We start from the raw sequence: 25000 nt of genomic DNA, 5'->3' as shown, positions 1-25000 counted from the left end.
GTGAATGTAAGATGTCGTCTGCTGCAGTTTACTGATTCATTGAATTTTCACTACACTTGCTACAGTACAACAGACATTCATTAGCCGGAAATATTTAACGCGAGGGCAAAAAAATCCGTTTGCAATACCCAGCTGAACTGATAAAAGGACTCCAAATGCACACACAGGGTTTATAATTTCCTGTTAAGTTTTGATTATACCACTATGTATAGGTCTATTTAAGTCTATAGGAATAAGCAGTATTGGCTCTGTTCGTTTTACGACAAGGAAGTTATTTCACGTGTATCACATAATTATGTATTCACTTTTGCGCTTTGCGTGTAACTAAGTCAAGATTTCAGTTTATTATGTCCCAATATCAAACGTTATATAATGCCTTTTGAACACAAAGCAGTTTATCAGGCCGCTGCAGTAACGTAATTAACTTAATCGTAACTGCACTTGTTAAACGGTGATGCGATTGTTGGCCGGGAGTAATTTAACTCAAATAGAAATTCGTTCAAATGATGGAGCAGATAAGATGAATCTCAGTCCCCGGTCGGGGTTCATGGTTTCCTCATCAGTTTTTGATTATACATGTATAACACGGTGTGTTGGTCTGAATGAGTAGAAGTGGCTTTGTTAGCTTGTTCGACAAGGAAGATATTTCGCGTGTATTACACGCATATATTCTCATAAGTATAGTCTGTTTGTGTATGATATATTTGCAACAGCGCTTTGCTTTTGGTCAAAATTTGAGTTTACTTTTAGCTCATATCATTTTTTTTTTAATTTGAGGGGTATTTATTTTCGAGAATGGGTTTGTTTGTTTGGTTGGTTGGTAACTTTTATAGTTTTAGCTTTTATTTTTTAAAAGGTTAAACTATGACTCTCATGAAACGTTTCAGAATTTGTTGTATAACGGTCTCATCTATTTCATTTTTATGATTAATGGTCAATTAACAACAAATCGACTTTTGACTTGCAAACAACCACACACACACACACACACACACACACACACACACACACACACACACACACACATACACTTCAAATAAACAAAGAATATGTAAAAATAATGTTTTTTTAATATGGAGCTAGCTAGTGCAAAATAACAACAAGTCGCGTAAGGCGAAAATACAACATTTAGTCAAGTAGCTGTCGAACTCACAGAATGAAACTGAACGCAATGCAACGCAACAAGACCGTATACTCGTAGCATCGTCAGTCCACCGCTCATGGCAAAGGCAGTGAAATTGACAAGAAGAGCAGGGTAGTAGTTGCTTTGAGAAGGATAGCACGCTTTTCTGTACCTCTCTTCGTTTTAACTTTCTGAGCGTGTTTTCAATCCAAACATATCATATCTATGTTTTTGGAATCAGGAACCGACAAGGAATCAGATGAAAGTGTTTTTAAATTGATTATGAAAATTTAATGTTAATCCTAATTTTCATATTTTTAATTTTCAGAGCTTGTTTTTAATCCGAATATAACATATTTATATGTTTTGGGAATCAGAAAATGATGAAGAATAAGATGAACGTAAATTTAAATCGTTTTATAAAAAAACATTTTTTTTTACAATTTTCAGATATTTAATGACCAAAGTCATTAATTAATTTTTAAGCCACCAAGCTGAAATGCAATACCGAAGTCCGGGCTTCGTCGGAGATTTCTTGACCAAAATTTCAACCAATTTGGTTGAAAAATGAGAGCGTGACAGTGCCGCCTCAACTTTCACGAAAAGCCGGATATGACGTCATCAAAGACATTTATCAAAAAAATGAAAAAAACGTCTGAGGATATCATACCCAGGAACTCTCATGTCAAATTTCATAAAGATCGGTCCAGTAGTTTAGTCTGAATCGCTCTACACACACACACAGACAGACAGACAGACAGACACACATACACCACGACCCTCGTCTCGATTCCCCCCTCTATGTTAAAACATTTAGTCAAAACTTGACTAAATGTAAAAAGTACAGTCATGATCTGAATAGAGCAACACTGACATAGTAGATCAGAAAATACATATATGATCAATCATGTCCTGTTGAAATTTAGATAGAAACAATTAATATCTTCATTGTTTTTGCAAACATATTATTCTAAATATCAACGTTCTCTGATCCTTGATCGAACACGCCCACTGATGTGTTGTTAATCTTTTCAACAAGTATTTATGATTACTTTTCAGGCAAGAGAATAACATTCAATCTTTACGGATGAGTTTTCGAGCAAGTGAAAGAAAAATATACTTTGAAAAACAAATCTCGACAGGGGAACCCCCCTTTTAAGACCTCCCTTCAATTTAAGACTTCCCTTTTTAAGACCAATTGCTTTTTCAGATTATCTGTTCATAACCTCGTAAATGAACCACCCCCCGCGGGTTAGGGGGAAGAATTTACCCGATGCTCCCCAGCATGTCGTAAGAGGCGACTAACGGATTCTGTTTCTCCTTTTACCCTTGTTAAGTGTTTCTTGTATAGAATATAGTCAATGTTTGTAAAGATTTTAGTCAAGCAGTATGTAAGAAATGTTAAGTCCTTTGTACTGGAAACTTGCATTCTCCCAGTAAGGTCATATATTGTACTACGTTGCAAGCCCCTGGAGCAATTTTTTTATTAGTGCTTTTGTGAACAAGAAACAATTAACAAGTGGCTATATCCCATCTCCCCCCCTTTCCCCGTCGCGATATAACCTTGAACGGTTGAAAACGACGTTAAACACCAAATAAAGAAAGTAAATGTACCCCCATTTTGAGACCCCACCTTTTAAAGACATAATTTTCTCAGATTTTCTCAAGACTTAAATGGAGGGTTCCACTGTACTACTTAAGTATGCTAATGCATCTAAACAAAATTGTCTCAGTTGCTAGTAATCATAATACACAAACATCAAACAGTTTACAATAAGCAACACATACTTTAGGTCGAAAAAAATCGCTCAAAAAGATACACACAAATTGTGTGCACCAAACCGTACAAGGAAACAAAACAATGTCGTTATGTGCAAAATCACAAAAATCAGGAAGTAATGGGGTATACGTATAAGCATATTATAATCACAGTTACCCAAAACACAAAGGATGACAAGATGAATAGAAGTAAAAAGAACATTCGCTAAAAAAAGGAGCATATAGTACACTAAATCAGTTTTTTAAACAAAAGGAAAACAGGAAAAGTATATACAGTATGATACAAATTCACTACTACTTGTAAACTGTAGCAAATACATGTATTACATCACGAATAACAATGAAAAATTGCTAGCACATTTGCAAAAATTAAATTAAAGGCACAGTACGCCTCCCGTAAACCATCACAGATACTGTCAGGCGTTTACACACAGTACAAACACCCTTTCATTTACACACTCACCGCTTTTGAACATCCTATGTGCCTTACGTAAAGAGTGAGCAATTTTCAAAGAATTAATTTTGCGGATTGTCTGATAACAAAATCGGACGGTGCGTTTTGGCGCCAGACCTAACTTTTCAAATCTAAATAATAAATTCACAGCTTGTTACACAAACATTCTTAAATCATCAAATCATTATTTTTTCCTCAAGACAAGATCACTACAATTCGAAGTTTTGAAAGTTTGAAAAAAGATTGCCCGGAAGCAGGGTCACTCAAGGTCGTGGTTCTCGTAGCAGACGACAGTAATGCCTTTCGCCAGTTCCCCTGGACAGTCAAAAGCCATCGCTAGAGTTCGTGTGAATCACAGCCGTTTGGTGCGTTTAGATTCAGAGGTACATAATAACGTGCTATTGCAGATAAGCTTACAGCGAGTCGCATTGAAATCACCAACTGACGACTACATTGTGAAAAAAAGGAAACTGGATCACACGGGTTCACGATGGCTGATGGGTAAGATAAACCACGCAAAAATAAATTCTTTGAAAATTGCTCGCTCTTTACGGAGGGCACCTAAGATGTTCTCAAGCGGTGAGTGTGTAAATGAAAGGGTGTTTGTACTGTGTGTCTGACAGTATCTGTGATGGTTTACGGGGGGCTTACTGTGCCTTTAATCACAGCTCTCACAGCAACCAATCATAGCCTGTGCTGAATGCTTCTCAAAAGGGCGCAGTGGTAAGACGTCGGCCTCCTAATTGGGAGGTCGTGAGTTCAAATCCCAGTCGCTGCCGCCTGGTGGGTTAAGAGTGGAGATTTTTCCGATCTCCCAGGTCAACTTATGTGTAGACCTGCTAGTGACTTAACCCCCTTCGTGTGTACACGCAAGCAGAAGACCAAGTGCGCACGGAAAAGATTCTGTAATCGATGTCGGAGTTCGGTGGGTTATGGAAACACGAAAATACCCAGCATGCCTACCCAACGAAAGCGGAGTGAAGCTGACTATGCTCTTAGAGTATAGTGTGGGGAACCCAAATGGGCAAACGAGCTCACACGTCACCACAATTGCTGGAACCTGAACAAGAAGAAGCTTCTCAACAAAGGTATAAACCTTGTTAGCTCCTTGACTGCCGGAAGAGTTTAGTTGAAACATCAATGAAAAAGGATAATATACAGGCTGAATAGGTATCACAGGTAATTCACGTTTTGTTTAAAAGGCAGGCTGTCCTGGTAATTAGGGAATCAAGATAACGAATGAAGTCAGGTTTGGGATTGGGGACAGACTGTCATATGTGGTCAAGATTGGAAAGGGAGGCAGGTTAAGTCAACAGTAGCATCATCATTAGCAATAGTACTATTAACAACAACAGCAAATACAAATTGAAAATACGGTTGAGTATACAATTGTACGGGCCTCATATGCGTGTACAAATGCTGAGCATAAATAGAAGAAGAAAGGGGGAAAACAGAGAGACAGCGAAAGAGAGAAAGAGAGAGAGGGAGAAAGACGAAACTAAAAATGCAAATACATGACAAACAAGAAATTCCTCCGAGGTAGGAAAAACACCCCCGTTGGTCAAAAGGAAATAACCATTCTCACTGCCACCAACTGAGAAGGTTATTTCCCTTTGACCATTAATATCTCCCTCTATAAGTCCTTGTAGAATCTTAATCCACCAATAACTCCCTGACCGTGGGTTTGACTGGTCCCAATTTTTGTAAGGACCGTCTCAGGAATGTATAGAACCTGTTCACCAAGTTTGGTGACGATCGGTCCGTTCATTCTTGAGATCTATATGCGAACACAAACACACAAACACACAAACAAACAAACAAACACATCGACCGAAACCTATACACACCCCTATACCGGGGGTGTAATAACTAAATGCATACGTCAAAAATGTTTCACAACGAATAAATCCACCGACGAATGAGAATTAATGAGTATCGGGAAATACATAAATGCTGTACAATAATTAAGTTTATCATACAAAACCAATTGAGCAGGCATGCTGTGCAATTGCTTACGTTAGTCAGCAATCGACCAGCATGAAAAACAAACTTAATAACTAAAGCATCCGTTGATTATTTCTCAGAATTTGCTTTTCTTGTAGATGCAAAGTCTCTAGTACTAGCTGGACCATGAAAGACTGCAGGTCGGAAGTTTGAGATACAGCTGGCTGGACAAAATATTGGTTTTTTTTATTTTTTGGGGGGTAGGGGTCATGTTTAGAATTGAACAAGGTATGCAGTTACTTCTTGTTTGGAAAAATATTCAGGCTTTCATAAGAATATGGGCATAGTGTATGAGAGGAAAATTTAACTTTCCCACGTGACATTATAGGTCGATCACTAGCGAGGGTGTGTGTCTAAAACACGTGTACAGGAAACACGAGTGGGTTGTTTGTCTCACTAGAAGCAAGGGTATTGGTTTAAACAAGATTTTATTAATAAAATACAGGGTGGCATGTATATACGATATAAACATTTGTGGCCACACAACAAGCTAAGCTTATATTAAGTGTGGTTATAAATATGTACATCTAGATAGGAATTGTTATTTCACGTTATGTCAAGGTCATAGAATCACTTATACCCTTATGAGAACGCAAGACAGACAAGATACAATTTTTACACACACACACACACACACACAAAAGAGGAAAAAATGCAGCAAAATAATTAGAGGATGTGACAGAGGACGGGAAGGACTGCAATATCGGGGAGATCCCGGGGGAGGAGGGTGGGGGGGGAGTGGGGGGGGGGTCAGAGAGACGATGGGTATTCACTCTTTCACACCCTATACATACCCGACAAAGTTATTTCCGGAATTCGTCTCTTCACGTTTTGAAAAAGAGTCAAACTTGCATATACAGTCAAGCTTCAGAAGGTAGTCAGGGTTTAGAGTCTGGACAGGTATCACAGGTAATTCACGTTTTGGATCGAGCAGAAAACAAAGTCAGGTTTTCAGAAGGGGAGGGTTTTTTTTTCGAGAGGGTCCATCTGACGTTTTTATCGAAACAGTGCCGAACGTGAGGTGCGTCGACTGTGCTTAATTGCTATCGGCTGGTCCGTACTTTTCAAACCGTGCTTCAAGCTCGAGGTGAATATCCCCTCAGGGAATATGGACGTTTTTTGTTGTTGCCCATGTCTAATCTTGTGTTATTGTGTTTATTCCTTGTTGTTTGCACCTGTGCTTATATTGCAGATTAGTTATTAAACTGTTTCACCAAAAGCTAAGACGAGGGTCAGCGTGGCTAACACTGTTAAACCAACGTTTGCTAACAGTACCTAAAAATAGCTGCTTTGTTACCGCCCTGATATGGCCCTTCGTGGTCGGCTGGGCGTTAAGCAAACAAACAAACAAACAAAAGCTGCTTTGTTGTCAATCTTCCAGTATTTCTCAAACAGAGAGAGAGAGAGAGAGAGAGAGAGAGAGAGAGAGAGAGAGAGAGAGAGACAGAAACAGAGAGAGAGAGAGAGAGAGAGAGAGAGAGAGAGAGAGAGAGAGAGAGAGAGAGAGAGAGAGAGAGAGAGAGAGACGGAAACAGAGATGTACTGCTTCATTTTATTTTTTGTGTATCTTACCAAAGATATAATGGCTACCATTTTCATAAAATATGTTTGTCTGACATCTAAACATAATAATATCACATACACCTGTACATTTCAATAAATCTATATGTAGGCCTACTGTTATCTTATAACATCCTAATCGTATGGAGGTTTAGAAAACCCGGCATCGTTTCTTTACATAGGTTAACCACACCTAAAGCCTATCTTACCCCCGATCCATCCATTCGCACCCCCAGTCACACGCACACTCATTTATATGCATCCCCAAAGACAGATACACGCATTCTCGTCCGTCCGCTCACTCCCATCCCCCTCATACATAATATTCACAAACGTCACATATCACTTCACCTCATCTCGACTTATACAATACTCACAATCTTCTAATGTACATTTCATTTTCCAATATACTATTCAAATCGTATCTATCACCATACTTATATTTACTAATACAAATTTTTTGCAATCAAAATAATGTGATGAATTACCTTATTATTTTGGCATATATTACTAGGTTGATAACCAAACAAACATCGTGTTCTGAAAAAATGCACATTTAATCCTGTATTTCAAAAAATATAATGGACAACAATTTCCAAAAAGCTCGTCAACTTCTCACACTGCCAAAAAAAGTGTTCAACATAATCAATGTGTTTACAAAATGTACATCATTTTGTTTCTCTAATTTTCATTTTATTTAATAATATATTTGTGGGATAAATATTATGTAATATTTTCCATTGTAACAATCTTAATCTTTCTTCTTTTGCGCATTCGCTTGCTAACAGCCAATAACTCTGATCTAGTTTAACCTGATATTTATGAAACCAAAATGTAACAGCACAAGGCTCGCTCGCTTTAGACTGGACTATCACAGCATGCGAAACTTTCTCGCGGAGGGTTAATGATCACAGGGTTCAAAGTGAAGATAATTAGGGAACAAAGATAACGAATGAAGTCAGGTTTGGGATTGGGGACAAGTATTGCAATCAATTCACGTTTTGAAAAAAAGTCAGGCTTTCCAGATAATTAGCGAATGAAGATAACGAATGAAGTCAGGCTTGGAATTGGGGACAAGCATTGCAATCAATTCACATTGTGACCGAGAGTCAGACTGTCATGTGTGGTCAAGATTACGAAGGGAGGCAGGTTTGGGAGATTGGGCAGATATCACAGGTAATTCATGTGTGGGAATTTAGAAAGTCAAGCTTCCATGTACAGCCAAGAGAAAGAAGGGAAACATGTTTTGATGGTTGGTAAAGTACCACAGGTAATTAATTCACACGTTTTGGAAACGAGTCAGGCTTCCAAAGGGAGTCAAGATAATCAGGGAACAAATATAACGATTGGAGTCAGGTTTGGGTTTGGTGACATGTGCAGCAAGCATTAAAAGCAATTCACATTGTGGATGAGAGTCAAGATTTCATTTGTAATCAAGGTGAAAACGGGAGTCTTGCTTTGGCGTTACGTGTCAATTCACGTTTTGAAAGACAGTCAGGCTTTCCAAGGGAGTCAAGGATTTTTGGAGGGAGTCAGTTCGGATTTTGGGCAGGTATCACAGTTATTTCACGTTTTGGAAGAGAGTTGGGCTTTCCAAGAAAGTTGAGTTGGGGGGAGCGAGTCAGTTCAGATTTGGGACAGGTATGTCAGGCAATTCACGTTTTGGAAGAGACTCCGGTTTTCAGTTGTCGTCAATATTAAGAAAGAAGTCTGGGTTTGTAGCTTGGGGCAGGAAAAGCAGACAATTCACGTTTTGTAACAGTTTCAGATTCAGCAAGGAAGTCCAAGGTAAGGAGAGAGTCAGTTCGGATTTTGGACATATATCACAGATTATTCTCGTTATTGAAACCAGGCAGGATTTCATGAATTGTAGTCAAGGTTAATTAGGGAGTCTGACTTTGGCAATTCACGTTTTGGGGGACAGTCCACCGTTCCCAGATTAGGAAGGGAGTCAGGCATCAGGTGGGACAGGTATCACATGAAAGTCACGGGTTGGAAAAGAGTCAAACTTTCATAATTATATATAGTCAAGATTCAGCAGGGAGTCAGGCTTTGGTGGTAAATAAATTGCAGGTAATTGACGTTTTGGAGGACAGTCTGGCATTGGGAGGTAGTCAAGATTCAGCAGGGAGTCAGGCTTTGGCGGTAAAGATATTGCAGGTAATTTATGTTTTGGAAGACAGTCATCCTTTCATATGTAGTCAAAGTTAAGCAGGGAGTCAGGCTTTGGTGGTAAAGGAATTGCAGGTAATTCACGTCTTGGAAGACAGTCATCCTTTCATATGTAGTCAAAGTTAAGCAGGGAGTCGGGCTTTGGTGGTAAAGGAATTGCAGGCAATTCACGTTTTGGAGGACAGTCTGACATTGGGAAGTAGTCAAGATTAAGAAGGGAGTCAGGTTTAGGAGGTGGATCAAAACTTGCAGATGCGTCATCTCGTGGGGGCAGACCAGGCTTCTTCTTCTCGTCACTCGTATTCTGCCCACCAGAGAGTGAGATGGACGGTGTCTGCTGAGCAGCAGATGCCTGAGAACCATGGAAGACGAAGGGGGTTGATTTTTCTTCAGCGGAAGCGATGGCATGGAGGTATCCGGGCGGGCCCAGGCCTCTGGGAGAGTAGCAGTCGACATAGATGGAGCTGATGCGGTTGTAAATACCTGGAAGAAGAATAAAGTTGAGTTATAATGAATAAACTGACGCATTTTGCTAAAATAAAAAAGCCGACGAGTATTGCAAAATTACACACACACACACACACACACACACACACACACACACACACACACACACACACACACACACACACACACACACACACACACACACACACACACACAAAACGCAGACGCATATTGCTTGAATGATAAAGCTGACGCATAATGCTTACATGATAGTCTTTCGGATGAGACGAAAAACCGAGGTCCCTTCGTGTACACTACATTGGGGTGTGCACGTTAAAGATCCCACGATTGACAAAAGGGTCTTTCCTGGCAAAATTGTATAGGCATAGATAAAAATGTCCACCAAAATACCCGTGTGACTTGGAATAATAGGCCGTGAAAAGTAGGATATGCGCCGAAATGGCTGCGATCTGCTGGCCGATGTGAATGTGTGATGTATTGTGTAAACAAATTCCATCTCACACGGCATAAATAAATCCCTGCGCCTTGAATAAAAAAAATTGAAAAAATAAATAAATCCCTGCGCTTAGAACTGTACCCACGGAATACGCGCGATATAAGCCTCATATTGATTGATTGATTGATTGATAAAGCTGACGCATATTGCTTGAATGATAATGCTGACGTGTATTGCTCAAATTACAGAGCTAAAGCATATTGCTGAAATAGCATCAAGGACTGAACATCGCTAAAGGTTGTACAGTTTACATCTCACTTGATTCTGTGCCAGAAACGTCTGCGTAGTTTCCGCTACTGGTCTCAGTGTCGACAGATTCGCGTTCTGAGTGTGAACGGGGTGTCCACTGTTCAACTGGGGCATTGTTTGCCAAACCACGGCGTCTTTTGCAGGGGCGAAATTGCCGGAGAGACTCAAGGCTGCCTAAGAGATTAGCACAGGGAATTCTGAATCCTACTTGCTGATATATTGTGATCTACAAAGAACTAAGCAAGAAAGCAAGTAACAACCAGAGCAACAACAACAACAACAATCATCATCACCATCATCATCATCATCGTCGTCATCATCACCGTCATCACCTTCAGCACCACCATCATCATCATCATCATCATCATCATCATCATCATCATCATCATCATCATCATCATCATCATCATCATCATCATCATCATCAACGGATTGGAACAAAAGAGTATCGGCAAACGAATAACCAGTGAAAGATATATATATAGGTTACACACTCCGAGTTCTGATTATCTTGCATATTTTCCCGAGGGTCGATTTTCATGTATTACCGAGCCTTTGGCGAGGTAATACATGAAAAACATGAAAATCGACCCGAGGGAAAATATGCAAGATATTCAGGACGAGGTGTGTAAGCTATTTATCCCATTACTCATTAAAAACACTTACTTTTTCCACTAAAACTGCCCGTGCCTGTTTTCAGCTTGCCAAAAGCCTCCGCAGTCGAAATTTATGTCAATGAATTCATGCGCAAAGCTAGTTCTCATTTGTCAGCACAATGGACGGCGTCATTCGACTTGTATGTGGACATTCAGTCATTCATATTGCTTATAAAAAGGTCTGCTATCTGCTTTTACATTTTGAAAGTCATTTTAAATGTCACGATCTAGTGACATGGATCAAGAAAGTGTCACTCGGTGGGGTGCCTTCTCTTGGTCAATTGCGACAGAAAGCGCCTGTTGTAATTTCTGTCAAGGGGTGTCGGTTTTTGCTGACAGCGAGCACGGGAATTTCGTGATTCAGTGGTTCCGCGTGCGTGATTCTGCTTGCGAGGCAGAATTGTGGATAGCTGAACTTGATATGTGACAAGGTTAGTCACGTGTTATTGTCAAGGTTGTCTGTCTGAGACACGATAACTGGACACTTGACAATCAGCGGCAAGAGGAGAAGGGTCGGTGTTTTGCGTCCCTAGAGTTTGATGGTTTTCATCACGACTAGATATTTCACTTCTATCTACGTGCCGTTTCTGCTAGCACAGATAGGGCTCTATTGGAACTTCAACGAGATACCACCTTCTCACAGTTACATGTTTGCTGAGGACGAGTCGTCAATTTCTCTTCGCCGTGCGGGGATGGTCTTCACCGCATAAAGTATTCGGCAAGGGGTTTGGATGGTGTGTCACTGTTGACGAACAGAGGCCATTCCAGGGAGGAAGCGGGTTTTGCTTCCATGAGAGTGCTACATTCATAGGCTTTTTGAGGTAATAAATCATTATTTAACGCTGTTGACGAGTCTGTGTTTGTGGAATGAAATACTCTCTGTTGTTCTTTCCAGGTTAGCGCATAATTTGCTCTTGGTGACGCTAAAATACGTATAGGTTACAACACGAGTGGTTTTTTATATGGCTTGTATTTCAGTCAAGACCCAGCGGATGAATATCATCGGGAGACACGAGCCTCTGGCGAGTGGCTCTCGATTGATATTCCCGCTGGGTCTTGACTGAAATACAAGCCATATAAAAAACCACGAGTGTTGTAATCTGTATATCCCATTCTACCATCAAACACAAAGTGTAGACTACTAGCGGCACTGTTGCGATCTGTGCAGGGTAAAACTGTTGCCAGCGAGACTTAGCCCTTTTGCAACCTTAAACTAAGTGACCGTCGCTGAAAAAATAAAACGAATGAGTGCATCGATAAGTACGCGGTAACACTACTTTCAGACCATTTAAAAGCTTTAAGTAAAGGTTCATAAGTTGCAAGAAAGTAATGAAGTCGAATAGAAATTAATTTAGTTGAAGCGCACAATTCTTTTGTTTTGCGTTTCAGGTCGGCAGAACGGGCGAAACGGGTTTGGGACCCATTTGGCTTACTCGATTCAGAATCGATTCCACGTTGTTTTTCTCGAACGTGTGTAATTAGGCTTATTGACAGAGAAGCAAATTTTAGGGAACAAATATGTAGGTTTAGATTTAACCATTTGCTCCCTATTTGAAATGTATCTACGTGATAAACTGTTTTGCGAGTGTGTTTGCATGGATGAACTTAAACTGGTATCCGGGTGTGAGGAAAACGCGACCGACACGTCTGTCACCGCCGATTGATTGCATTTTGAAGGAATATGACTGGATTACGGAAAAATATGTGGACTTACTGCAGAGCCAGGCAAAAGAGTAGACTTGCTCGCAAAACACGTGAAACAGCCAATGTTTGATAGCTGAAGGCGCACACCAAAACACACTACCGACAGATTCTCAAAAGTCGTCTGCTAACGATGCAAGGGGAGGGTACTCGTGTTTTTGTTTTGGTTCGCTAGCATCTGGTTATCTTGTAAGTTGAATGTTCGTTTTTTTCGACCTGCATTGCTTTCATAATGAAAGAAACTTTTGCTTATTGCATCTCATACATCAGATCAGTTCTGAGATTCATTTTTGCGTGCAACTGATATGGTTTTCTGAGCCGTGCAATACGATTTTAGAACTTCATACAAATGTGTCACATTGTTCGGCGCGAGGTCAAAGGTCGGGAGGAAAGTAGTCCTTTGCCCAAATCAGAATCTGCACTATCATATATTTTTTGGAGTCCATGATGTATTTATTGAGCTATAAAAATACAACATATATACCCATACTGAAGTAACAGAGACAAAGAAGGGAGGTCATGGGATATTAATATGTATATGGTTTTTGCAGATATGGAGAGAAGGAAGGAAAATAGCTGATTTGTTGTTGTAAAAGTTCGTTGTGCAGGCCCACGTGCTCTATGAAATATGTAAAGGTGACGTGTTTGATGGTGGAGGGTAAAAGGTTGCGTGGCATGTTTAGTGCACCGATGCTTTTTGTTGCAGCCTCTCTACCTACTATTGTCTGCTGCGTTTTTCTACGCTACGTGACTGCCGACTACGGGTCATCGCTATATGCTGTAACCGGGTCATCGCTGTTGCTCTTTTTCTGCTACTGCTGCTGGGATAACCGGAGAGGCCGTCACCGTCTGCAGGGGTCTTCCGGCAGGCAGTGACGTCACCTACAGGACCACCCTTTGTTTCCAGCAGTGGAGTGAGGCGCCTGACTTCCCCACGATTCCCTGCTTCGTCCCACGCCAACCGGCACTCCAATCGTCGAAGCAGTAGTGGGGAAGAACTATTTACGGGACGTCCACTCGTAGCAGAAAGCTAAGTGCACCGTGCTATTGCGCCCTTTTCCACCAAGTCATCCTTTTATATTTGTGATTTCTTTTGAGTGGTAACAACGTGAGGGTGTGATACCTGCTTTAACCAGCGCTCTTTGACAGACAGCTATATTTTCCTAGCTTTACACGGGCTCAGCGTGTTACTATAATTTTCTATATTCTAACTGGCATTTTGCCAGTGACCATTGGTTTTACGTTTTTTTGAACGTAAAAGAACATATTTTGAATGAAGTCTCGAGGGAGGTGGCGAGTTATTACATAAACAGGCGTCTGAAACTTATACTTTTGTTGTCTCTATTTAATTGTATGACTGCGAGAGTGGATCGTGGTGTGGTTAGTTAGTTAGAAGTAACTAACCGTTTCATAATCACCTTAAGTGATATATTGAAACGTGACATTAAAATATCCCTGTGTATATTTGACATCGGCTTTCGTTATACTCAATTCGGCATACCGGGTTTATATGTTTACCAGAATTGCGCACAATAATGGCAGCGCAACAAATTCAGTTCGGGCCGTGCTGGTTTGATCGTTGACCCAAGTCAGTTCGCATGCAGTGTTACTGTTTGTCAGTCGGGGATAGAAATGTTGGCTGTCATCGCGCTGTTCTGTTTTGGTTTTCACACGTGGATCACTTACATATTCAGTCGTCGGATTTAGGTGAGCCAAAGCTTCAATACTTCGCCTGTTGTAGACGTTAAGCAATAAAGCTTGGAAGTTGTATGTCGGCACTGAGAGTCGGTCGCGGTACATCGCTTTCTACTTTGTCCCGGTCTTGAGTTTGAACACCTAAGGTTGGATACATATAACACCTCACATCCTCTTCTCTTCCCCATATATCTTAACTGTATCTCCAACTTCTTTTCGTCTTCTTCTTTTCATTTTGGTGCCACTCCCTCATTTGTCGCTAAACCCCGCAGTTGACTCGACTCGGATTCACACAAGCCCGTCTAGCAGACGACAGTTCGAACAGTCTTGAACAGCACGGTCGCAAGCAGCTGAATAGTTACAACTCGCTATTGCCGCGGCCCGTTGTTGCCGCGGCCCGTTATTGCCGCAACCCGCTATTGCCGCAACCCGTTATTGCCGCAACCCGTTATTGCCGCAACCCGCTATTGCCGCAACCCGCTATTGCCGCGGAACTTTCCCGCAAGAAAGATCCCCTGATTCCGGTTTTGTTAAAAACAATTTTGCGCCAGTTATATGCCATCAAACAACAGAGTTGGTAACTCTGCCGTGTACTGACAAAACCGAGTAAGTCCAATTAAAAAAACCGGCACGGTTGGCCTAGTGGTAAGGCGTCCGCCCCGTGATCGGGAGGTCGTGGGTTCGAACCCCGGCCGGGTCATACCTAAGACTTTAAAATTGGCAATCTAGTGGCTGCTCCGCCTGGCGTCTGGCATTATGGGGTTAGTGCTAGGACTGGTTGGTCCGGTGTCAGAATAATGTGACTGGGTGAGACATGAAGCCTGTGCTGCGACTTCTGTCTTGTGTGTGGCGCACGATATATGTCAAAGCAGCACCGCCCTGATATGGCCCTTCGTGGTCGGCTGGGCGTTAAACAAACAAACAAACAAACCAATTAAAAAAAAGAAGATATTTTTCGTTCATCAAAAAAACCAAATCAATGCGCATCTTTTGTGTTCATTTCTACTTTTTAGAGTGCTTAAATAAGCAGATATGAACAAGTAAGTCCACAACCAAAAACAACTTTTTAAGTATGCATGAATGTTTTGGCAAAACAAAGTAAGTCTAAGGGGTTCCTAATTTTCGTATAATGATAGTTTCAAAATTCTTGTCAGAGGACTCATACAAACAAAAAAAACACGCTTCAGTGGACTTACTCGGTTTTGTCAACACACGCCAGAACTGTGAGGGTTTGTTCCATGCTCAACGTCATTTCTACCGGTTTTTTTCCGATGACGTGGTAGGCTATCATGAATGACAGACAGACTTCCATTTGCGCGGGTGACAGAGGAGGGAAAGCTGATTTGTGATGGTCATAGATACCATAAAAGAGGTGAAAATGGTGATACAGCGCACACACACACCACGACCCTCGTCTCGATTCCCCCTCTATGTTAAAACATTTAGTCAAAACTTGACTAAATGTAAAAAGAACAAAAAAAAGTTCCGCGGCAATAGCGGGTTGCGGCAATAACGGGTTGCGGCAATAGCGGGTTGCGGCAATAACGGGCCGCGGCAATAGCGGGCCGCGGCAATAGCGGGTGCCTCCCGATTCAGCTATCAATCGAAGCAATACACTTAAAGCCAAAGCAAATAACCAAATGAGAAAACCTAACGTTTGATTTGACTTCATGGTGAGTCTTCTGATAAATTTTTTGGTGTTGGAATGGATCTCAACGGGTTCCAAGCTACGACAACTTTTCCAGAGTTATGCACCGCAGGCATGCCTTCGACAATCGATGTCAGTTTCAGATTGAATTTTCGAACTACCAGGTGACTGGGTTGTGTTTTGATTGCTCGCTCGCTCGCTCTCTCGCTCTCGCTCTCTCTCTCTCTCTCTCTCTCTCTCTCTCTCTCTCTCTCTCTCTCTCTCTCTCTCTCTCTCTCTCTCTCTCTCTCTCTCTCTCTCTCTCTCTCTCTCTCTCTCTCTCACGGTTCTGTGTAGATGGCTGTCTGTGTAAAAATTAGGGAGTATCGTCCCTTGATCCCACTCGCGATACTCGTTGAACATGCCTTTGACCATGCAGTCGCTTCAGCCAGCGAAATATCTCGACTCCGCTCTTTAAATCCATGCATGTGCGTTTCGTATGAAGTATTCTTTATTTTCTCAATATTGACACATGTAGGCCTGTACCTATACGTGATATTGACTTTGACACCACAAAATATTTCAGTCGTATGTTGAAAAAAGTAGTCCATCTGTAAACTCTGAATATGCAGATGACCTCTATAAATTATTCAATTGTACTCTGAAATCAAAGACAATGACCAATGACAGTTGAGATCGAAACTCGGTTGTGATGGGATATCCATATGGTTGTGATGGAATATTCAGAATAATCACCTCCTCAGCTAACAGAGACAAAGAGGCAGGTCATGGGATACGTTCTGATAATCGTGTCTGCCTACAATGCAACACCAGCCTGTGTACAGATTGTCACAACCATGTTCCAGAGATATATGTTTTTTTTCTCCAGAAAGCGACTGACCTGTTCCAGAAATGTCCTCGTAGTTACTGCTACTGGCCACAGTGGAGACAGATTCGCGTTCTGATTCGGAAATGGTTGACCACTGATACAAGGCTATGGCTTTGGTTTCTGATTCGCGGCGTCTGCTGCACGAGCGAGATGACTGGAGAGACTCAAAGCTGCCTGAGAAATCATCACATGAAATTCTGAATCAACCTTGCGTGTATATTGCGACTTATACAACAACTTATATCTCCATCACCATCACCCTCACCATCATCATCATCATCATCATCATCATCATCATCATCATCATCATCATCATCATCATCATCATCATCAACAACGGATTGCAACAAAAGCTAACGAGTATCAGAAAATGACTCACCAGTGACAGATATGTCCTGATAGTCGTGTTTGCACGGTCGCAAGGCAACGCCAACCTGTGTACAAATTATCACAACCATGTACTACACTACAGTGATATGTTTTTCTCTCCAGAAAACGACTGACCTGTACCAGAAATGTCCTCGTAGTTACCGCTACTGGTCATAGTGTCGACAGATTCACGTTCTGAATGTGAAACGGGTGTCCACTGTTCCGGGGCTGGGGCATTGTTTGCCAAACCACGGCGTCTGTTCCAGGAGGGAGATGGCCGGAGAGACTCAAGGCTGCCTGAGAAATTAGGACAAGACAATCTGATTGAGACTTGCGCATATACTGCAAACTACAACTGACCAAGCAAGAAAGCAAGTTGCAAACTGAACGACAAGCAAACAAACTCTCTCTCTCTAAGTTAAGGACAATTTCCAAAGGATTAACTGACCTGTGACAGACACGTTGTGGTAGATGTTTTTGGTCCAAAGGCAACGCCAACCTGTGTACAGATAGTCACAATAATGATAAAAAGGTCAATATTTTTTCAATATCCAACATAGCTGGTGGGTCTGCAGTCCGGAAATATCAAGAACTTGTACGTATAGAACAGACGCATCTCTTCTTGTTGACACATACCGGCATTCAATATTCTTTACATAATGGGAATTATTTTTCGGCAGGTGCTTAAATGGGAACATCTTCCCCCAAATTTCTACTTTGTAGAGGAATCAAACAGGCTGAACATTGATTGTGGCATGACGTCACCCTTAAATAAAAATTAAAAAAACACAACTTCGAAAACATCTAGGGTTTTGTTACATTTTTTTTGTACACGGGAAGTAGGGTATGCTGATTTCTATAGGCCCTTTGTCCCCAGCGGAAGGCACGTTAAAAACATCACCCAACCAGCCCATAGCAGAGGACAAGGCCATTGATGACGCTTGCTTTGGTTTAAACGTGTTTTATTCAATTTATTTGTACACACGTTTCGGACAAAAACAACATATAGAACAATAACAAGCAGACTGCTTATCGACACGTTCTAAAAATGATAAGCAATACACATTCCGATTACAAAACATGGCGAACAAGTAATAACTTCAACACATAACCTTCATAATATTTCATTATTAGATCGACGCTTCTCCTTTGGAATCGAATTTGGGCTGTTCCTTCTGATTACGTCCATATGTTGTCCAATGTCTTTAGCTCCACCTCAATTCACATGTGTAATGACTGATTTTCTTATTGATTAGACTTACTGATTTTCTTATTGATTAGACTTACTGATTTTCTTCCTGTGGCAGACGACACAAACAACGATGATGATGATGACGACGAAGGCGCTCATGATGACAATGGCGCACAGGGCTCCAGTAGACAGCCCTCGTCTCTTTACAACTGCGAGAAGAAACAGACTTTTAAAGAAAACTGCAGTGTTGATAAATCATTAGCGTTAGAACTGTTATGGACTGTACTAATAGCACTACCATCAATGCTACCACCGCCAATGTACGTATTACTTCTGCTGCTGGTACTATATACTGCTGCTGTCCACGCCTCGCAACTTTGTTCAGACGTTTGCTCTCCCGTGAGCTCCACTTCCGGTTACACCGGAAATTGAGACTCTCCGTATTGAAGCATTCCGTAAGGATAAGGCTATTTTTTACCCTGAGTCTTCTCTTCTGGGTCTGGAAGAAACAGTGAAGTCGTCTTTGGAGCTTGCTACTACTACTACTACTACTACTACTACTACTACTACTACTACTACTACTACCACTACTACTACTACAACTACTACTACCTAATTACTACTACTACTACTACTACTACTACTACTACTACTACTACTACTACTACTACTTCTGCTGCTACTACATCAAAATAAAAGTCATGTTGATATGATATATCGTATTTCCAGGCGCATATCCTTCTGAATCGAAATAGAAACAAATATGTTCATACAAGCATGTGATATTTTGTTGACGTTGTTAAAAAGATTACCCTCCACTTTCTCTGTTTATGTCTTTCTCGCTGTCTCTTTCTCTGTCTCTGTCTCTGTCTTTCTGTCTGTCTGTCTGTCTGTCTGTCTGTCTCTCTCTCTCTCTCTCTTTCTCTCTCTCTCTCTCTCTCACTCATCTCTCTTTCTCTCTCTCTCTCTCTCTCTCTCTCTCTCTCTCTCTCTCTCTCTCTCTCTCTCTCTCTCTCTCTCTCTCTCTTCAAGTGCTCCGTCAATGTTTATCTTTTGTACTTTTTCTAAGTTTATATAGATTAGAGTAGTCCCTCTCTGGACGAGGGCTGTTTTAAAAGACGCTCGTTTATATTGCTTATGCCACAACCCTCGAAAAATAAAATTTGATTTGATTTGATTTGATCTCTCGCTCTCTCGTTCTCCTCCTTCTCCTTTACTTCTTCTTCTTCTTTTTACCCATTTATTCTTTATTCCCTCACCCATCCCCCACTATTTTGTTCCAATACACAATCAGGTAATTTACTGTAGGATTTTCAATACCAATTGAGAAGTTGATAGACCCGGTTCCACCCTTATTTGTAAGGTCAAGACGCCATATTCCTGGTAACTGTGACGTAACGTCCGGTGTTGGAAGGGTCAAGGTCAAATCAGGGACATTTCCCGTCAATTTTGCTCCACTGCGTAAAGTAAAGTAAAGTAAAGCTAAAACAATACATCAACAAAAAGGAGAAGATAGTAGAGCTTTCATCACAGACGAAACGAACAAAACAACATGAAAAATTAGCATGACAATAAATCAAGTGTTCTTTTTGTTATCAATGTCGACTTAAAGGCATACTAACGCACTCCCGTGTTTACAAAGTGTAGTTTGCCCACAATCGATGTCAAACGCACCATAAGACCATATAATGACGATACGTCACCATGCGCGGACCATAATACATGCATTACAGCTTGTTCTAGCCTCTGAAAAAGTGAGGATGTCAACAAAGCCGCGGTGTTCTCTCCCTTGCATCAACGTTACATGTGTTGCCAAATCTATAAATAGGACGATCCAGATCAAAATGAAAATTCAAATATCTCAACATTTAAGGGGTCGTAGACCACAATATTTTGCAGGGAACTTAATTTAGTCTGTCTCCAGCTGTTGGTAAAGCAATTAGCGTGTATAGTCATCGAGTACATATGGCTTTAAACAAAATCGCAATCCGCAATCCGCAACATCCAAAATCAAATTGACACCAGATTCTCAGATAGCTTCATTCCCGCGTACACATCTTGTAAACGACAATAGAACTCTTACGACTTATTATCATACATGGCATATTTGTTTGTTTGTTTGCTTAACGCCCAGCCGACCACGAAGGGCCATATCAGGACGGTGCTGCTTTGACATTTAACGTGCGCCACACACAAGACAGAAGTCGCAGCACAGGCTTCATGTCTCACCCAGTCACATTATTCTGACACCGGACCAACCAGTCCTAGCACTAACCCCATAATGCCAGACGCCAGGCGGAACACGGCAGCCACTAGATTGCCAATTTTAAAGTCTTAGGTATGACCCGGCCGGGGTTCGAACCCACGACCTCCCGATCACGGGGCGGACGCCTTACCACTAGGCCAACCGTGCCGGTAGACATGGGATATGGTGATCATTCAGCTACGACACATTTAAAAGTACCATATAGCCTGGCTGCTTTAAGAAAAAAAATCCCACTCTGCAAGGAAACTAGCAGTGGAGGATTGGTGTTACCCATTGTAAAAGCGTGCACAGATCTATGATCACAATGTTGTACGCGGATTTAGAAGTGTCAAACAAATTGAATTTAAATCAAATTGAATGAAAACGAATTGATTGAAGTTTAAATTATTTCAAGCGCACTGTCGGATTTCATTATCAACATAATTCGTGTCGTGTATGACAAATGTTACAACTGACAAAAAGCAAACTGTGTATAGTTAAATCCGCAATAGTACATGATACCTTGACTTCAAATACCACAAATAAATAGCTAAAAAAAAATCACAAATAAAACCAAAAAAATGATAAATAGCAATATATAAAAAGGCAAACCTTCTGCAGTCAAATCCTCGGTAGAACATGATACCTTGAAAGTCAATTCCAGCAAACCCTGAGTCACCAGCATTTTTCCTGGAGTGGTATCTCCGAAGCTGACACGCCAAAATATTGTGACTGGTGGCGAGAACAGGGAACTGAAGCAGCGACTTCCCGGATGTGACGGCGAGTTGAGCATCTTCCTCTACGAATTGAGGTCCCTCTGAGGCATTGCAAATCAGAACAAGAGGTTAAACGCTACGTCTCTGTTTAGAAGTCTTGTAATACTAGAAGACTTGTAATGGCAAGCAGAAGTTGAACATCTTCCTCAACGAAGTGAGGTCCCTCTGAGGCATTGCAAAACAGAACTACAGGTTAGACTCCAAGGCTCTGTTTAGAAGTCTTGGAATACTAGAAGACTTGTAATTCCAAGCAGAAGAACAACACTTGCTAAGCTATGAACGAGAACATTATTGAAAAAGTAAACATCGGACTCTCTCTCTCTCTCTCTCTCTCTCTCTCTCTCTCTCTCTCTCTCTCTCTCTCTCTCTCTCTCTCTCTCTCTCTCTCTCTCTTTGAAATAACCATCAAAGCATAATCTTAAGCTACACACGTTTAATTGTATAACATAAGAAAAGGAGCTTTGGGATGAAGGAGAATAAGACATTGAATAAATGCTTGCCTGTGTCATTTTGCCAATGACGAGAGCTGAGTCTCTTGCCACACTCAATTCTGAACTCACCGGACCCTGAAAAATAATTCATGTTCTAAGTTAGCAAGAACTTTAAACATAGCAAGTTAATATGTGCGTCTTTTCCTGTTCTGGCTGTCTGTCTTCCTCGGTCTGTCTTTTTCTGTTTATGTGTCTGTCTGTTAGTCTGCATGTTTTTGTGTCTGTCTGTTAGTCTCTCTCTTTCTCTAATGTTAAACTTGTTGGGTCCTGATTTGGCCTATATGGTCCGCTGGACCTAAAAAGCAACAACTAACTAACTAACTAACTAACTAACTAACTCTCTCTTTCTCTAATGTCAAACTTGTGGAGTCCTGATTTGGCCTATATAGTCCGCTGGACCCAAAAAGCAACAACTAACTAACTAACTAACTAACTAACTCTCTCTTTCTCTAATGTCAAACTCGTGGGGTCCTGATTTGGCCTATATGGTCCGCTGGACCCAAAAAGCAACAACTAACTAACTAACTAACTAACTAACTAACTCTCTCTTTCTCTAATGTCAAACTCGTGGGGTCCTGATTTGGTCTATATGGTCCGCTGGACCCAAAAAGCAACAACTAACTAACTAACTAACTCTCTCTTTCTCTAATGTCAAACTCGTGGGGTCCTGATTTGGTCTATATGGTCCGCTGGACCCAAAAAGCAACAACTAACTAACTAACTAACTCTCTCTTTCTCACTGTTTCCCTCTCTCTTTCTCTGACTTTTGTCTCTGTTTCTGTCTGTGTTTCTGAGTGTCTGCATGTCTGTCTGTCTGTCTTTCTGTCTCTCTGTCTGAATCTCTCTCTCCCTGTCTCTCTTTTTGCATAATTAATGCAATAAGAACATCTTATACAAACAAACACATCTTTGTTATAATATTCCATCATTTCTGATACAAAGTAATGCATCTTTAAATGTCTTATTGATTGCTGGACATGTTAATTACGTAATTGTTACTGTAGTTAACTTAACATTTATTTCTTCTTGAAATTGAGTTACCCCTCAATATGCGGGGGCCGGATGACAAAAACATGTTTGCATAGCTAGTTCTAGCTGTCACCCTCAATCGAAAAATAAATGTCAATTCAATTCTATCTCACTCCTTCTCTCTCTGTCTCTATCTCTGTCTCTCTTCTGTCTCTCTCTCTCTCTCTCTTTCTCTCTCTCTCTTTCTCTCTCCCTCTCCCTCTCCATCTATCTCTCTCTCTCTCCCTCTCCCTCTCCATCTATCTCTCTCTCTCCCTCTCTCTTTCTCTCTCTCCCTCTCTCGATCTCTCTCTCTCTCTCTCTCTCTCTCCCTCTCCCTCTCCATCTATCTCTCTCTCTCCCTCTCTCTTTCTCTCTCTCTCTCTCTCTCTCTCTCTCTCTCTCTCTCTCTCTCTCTCTCTCTCTCTCTCTTCCTCCCTCCCCCTGCTTTCTTTTATCATAAACAGACTGGCACCCAGTGTCAGCGTCTTACCGTTCATCCACAGTGTCTGTCTCTCTCTCTGTCTCTCTCTCTCTTTGTCTCTGTCTCTCTCTGTCTCTCTCTGTCTCTCTCTGTCTCTCTCTCTTTCTCTCTCTTTGTCTTTGTCTCTCTCTGTCTCTCTCTCTCTGTCTCTCTCTGTCTCTCCGTCTCTCTCTCTTTTTCTCTCTCTGTCTCTCTGTCTCTCTCTTTATCTTTTATCTCTCTCTGTGTCTCTCTCTCTCTTTCTCTCTGTGTCTCTCCCTGTCTCTCTGTCTATCTCTCTCTGTCTCTCTCTCTGTCTCTCTCTGTCTCTCTCTCTCTGTCTCTCTCTGTCTCTCTCTCTCTGTCTCTCTCTCTGTCTCTCTCTCTCTCTCTGTCTCTCTCTGTCTCTCTCTCTCTCTCTTTCTCTCTCTCTGTCTCTCTCTCTGTCTCTCTCCGTCTCTGTCTCTGTCTCTCTTTCTCTCTCTCTGTCTGTCTCTCTCTCTGTCTCTGTCTGTCTCTCTGTCTCTGTCTCTGTCTCTCTCTCTCTCTCTCTCTCTTCCTCCCTCCCTCCCTCCCCCTGCCTTCTTTTATCATAAACAGACTGACACCCAATATCAGCGTCTTACCGTTCATCCACAGTGTCTGTCTCATCAGCGGAAGAGCATGATACTTTTTGAACCAAATGACCAGCGTGGTCAAGTTCTTCATCCTATGCCTTTTCGGAAAAGGCCGAAGCTTAGCTTCAAATAACTTGTCACTCGCTGTATCCCAACCGGTCAGAAGTATTTTGAGGTCTTCCTTTTTATCCCAGGGAAAGAGGTTCAAGGCTTCAAACTCGTAGTCCTGGGGTGTGTGAGAGGTGACGTTGCATTGGCACTGATAGTTCGGGGAATCAAGCCGAGATAGTCTTTGCAAGATGAGTTCTTCGTTGAAGTCTCCCGAGAAAGTTGAACAAGGATCGCGAAAGGTCCCTGAAAAAAAATCAGAACAAGGAAAAATAATTGATCTCACTAAAGATTGCATTTATATGTTATGCCATGAGGCTCAATTTCGGTAGGGTTTTTGATCATCAATAGTCGAGTTTAGCATGGCAGGAACTTATACGAAATAGAAAACCAAATACATTAGCTTAAAAGAAGAAGAAGAAGGAGAAGAAGAAGAAGAAGAAGAAGAAGAAGAAGAAGAAGAAGAAGAAGAAGAAGAAGAAGAAGAAGAAGAAGAAGAAGAAGAAGAAGAAGAAGAAGAAGAACAAGAACAAGAAGAACAAGAAGAACAAGAAAAACAATACAACATTTTTGTTTTACAATGACATTAACACTTTCGCGACGGGACACTGATAAATCAGTACCAGCGCTGACACGCCCATGGACGGGAAGCGCATTTTTCAGTACCAGCCATAGAGGGTACACGACTCGTGATTGCTTCCCGGTTTTTGAAGCTTGCAAATAAATTGAGTTGTTTCCCTTGATACACTTGGCGTCCCCTTCTGCCATTTGCAAATCCGCCTGATTTGTGTGCGTTTTTGAGGGAAAAAAAATGAATCAAAGGCGAGCCTTGTCTCGGGAGGAGATTCTCCGGATGTT

The 25000-nt window shown here is 41.4% G+C and overlaps 1 protein-coding gene and 2 long non-coding RNA genes across 3 annotated transcripts in view; all 3 read right to left on the bottom strand.

The window, feature by feature from the left end:
• LOC138972285 (uncharacterized) overlaps positions 1–80 on the bottom strand; it is a 14138-nt gene extending 14058 nt beyond the window's left edge. The window contains exon 1 of the mRNA XM_070344989.1: positions 1–80. This exon is cut by the window's left edge and continues 122 nt beyond it. The gene's annotated coding sequence lies outside the window, so the exon portion shown is untranslated.
• The window catches only part of LOC138973392 (uncharacterized), a 107538-nt gene that overhangs the window by 81993 nt on the left and 545 nt on the right, over positions 1–25000 (bottom strand). The window contains exon 1 of the long non-coding RNA XR_011458002.1: positions 24728–25000. This exon is cut by the window's right edge and continues 545 nt beyond it. This is a non-coding gene — a long non-coding RNA (uncharacterized lncRNA). The remainder of the gene's footprint in view (positions 1–24727) is intronic.
• Positions 17390–19014, bottom strand: LOC138972284 (uncharacterized). Its single transcript, XR_011457533.1, has 3 exons — positions 18530–19014; positions 17691–17741; positions 17390–17539 (listed from the first exon to the last, which is right to left on the bottom strand). It is a non-coding gene; the product is annotated as an uncharacterized lncRNA (long non-coding RNA).

The sequence above is a fragment of the Littorina saxatilis genome, linkage group LG8, assembly GCF_037325665.1.
Source record: "Littorina saxatilis isolate snail1 linkage group LG8, US_GU_Lsax_2.0, whole genome shotgun sequence".
In the NCBI taxonomy this organism is placed as follows: Eukaryota; Metazoa; Mollusca; class Gastropoda; order Littorinimorpha; family Littorinidae; genus Littorina; species Littorina saxatilis.
This window is presented reverse-complemented; position numbering and strand designations above follow the sequence as displayed.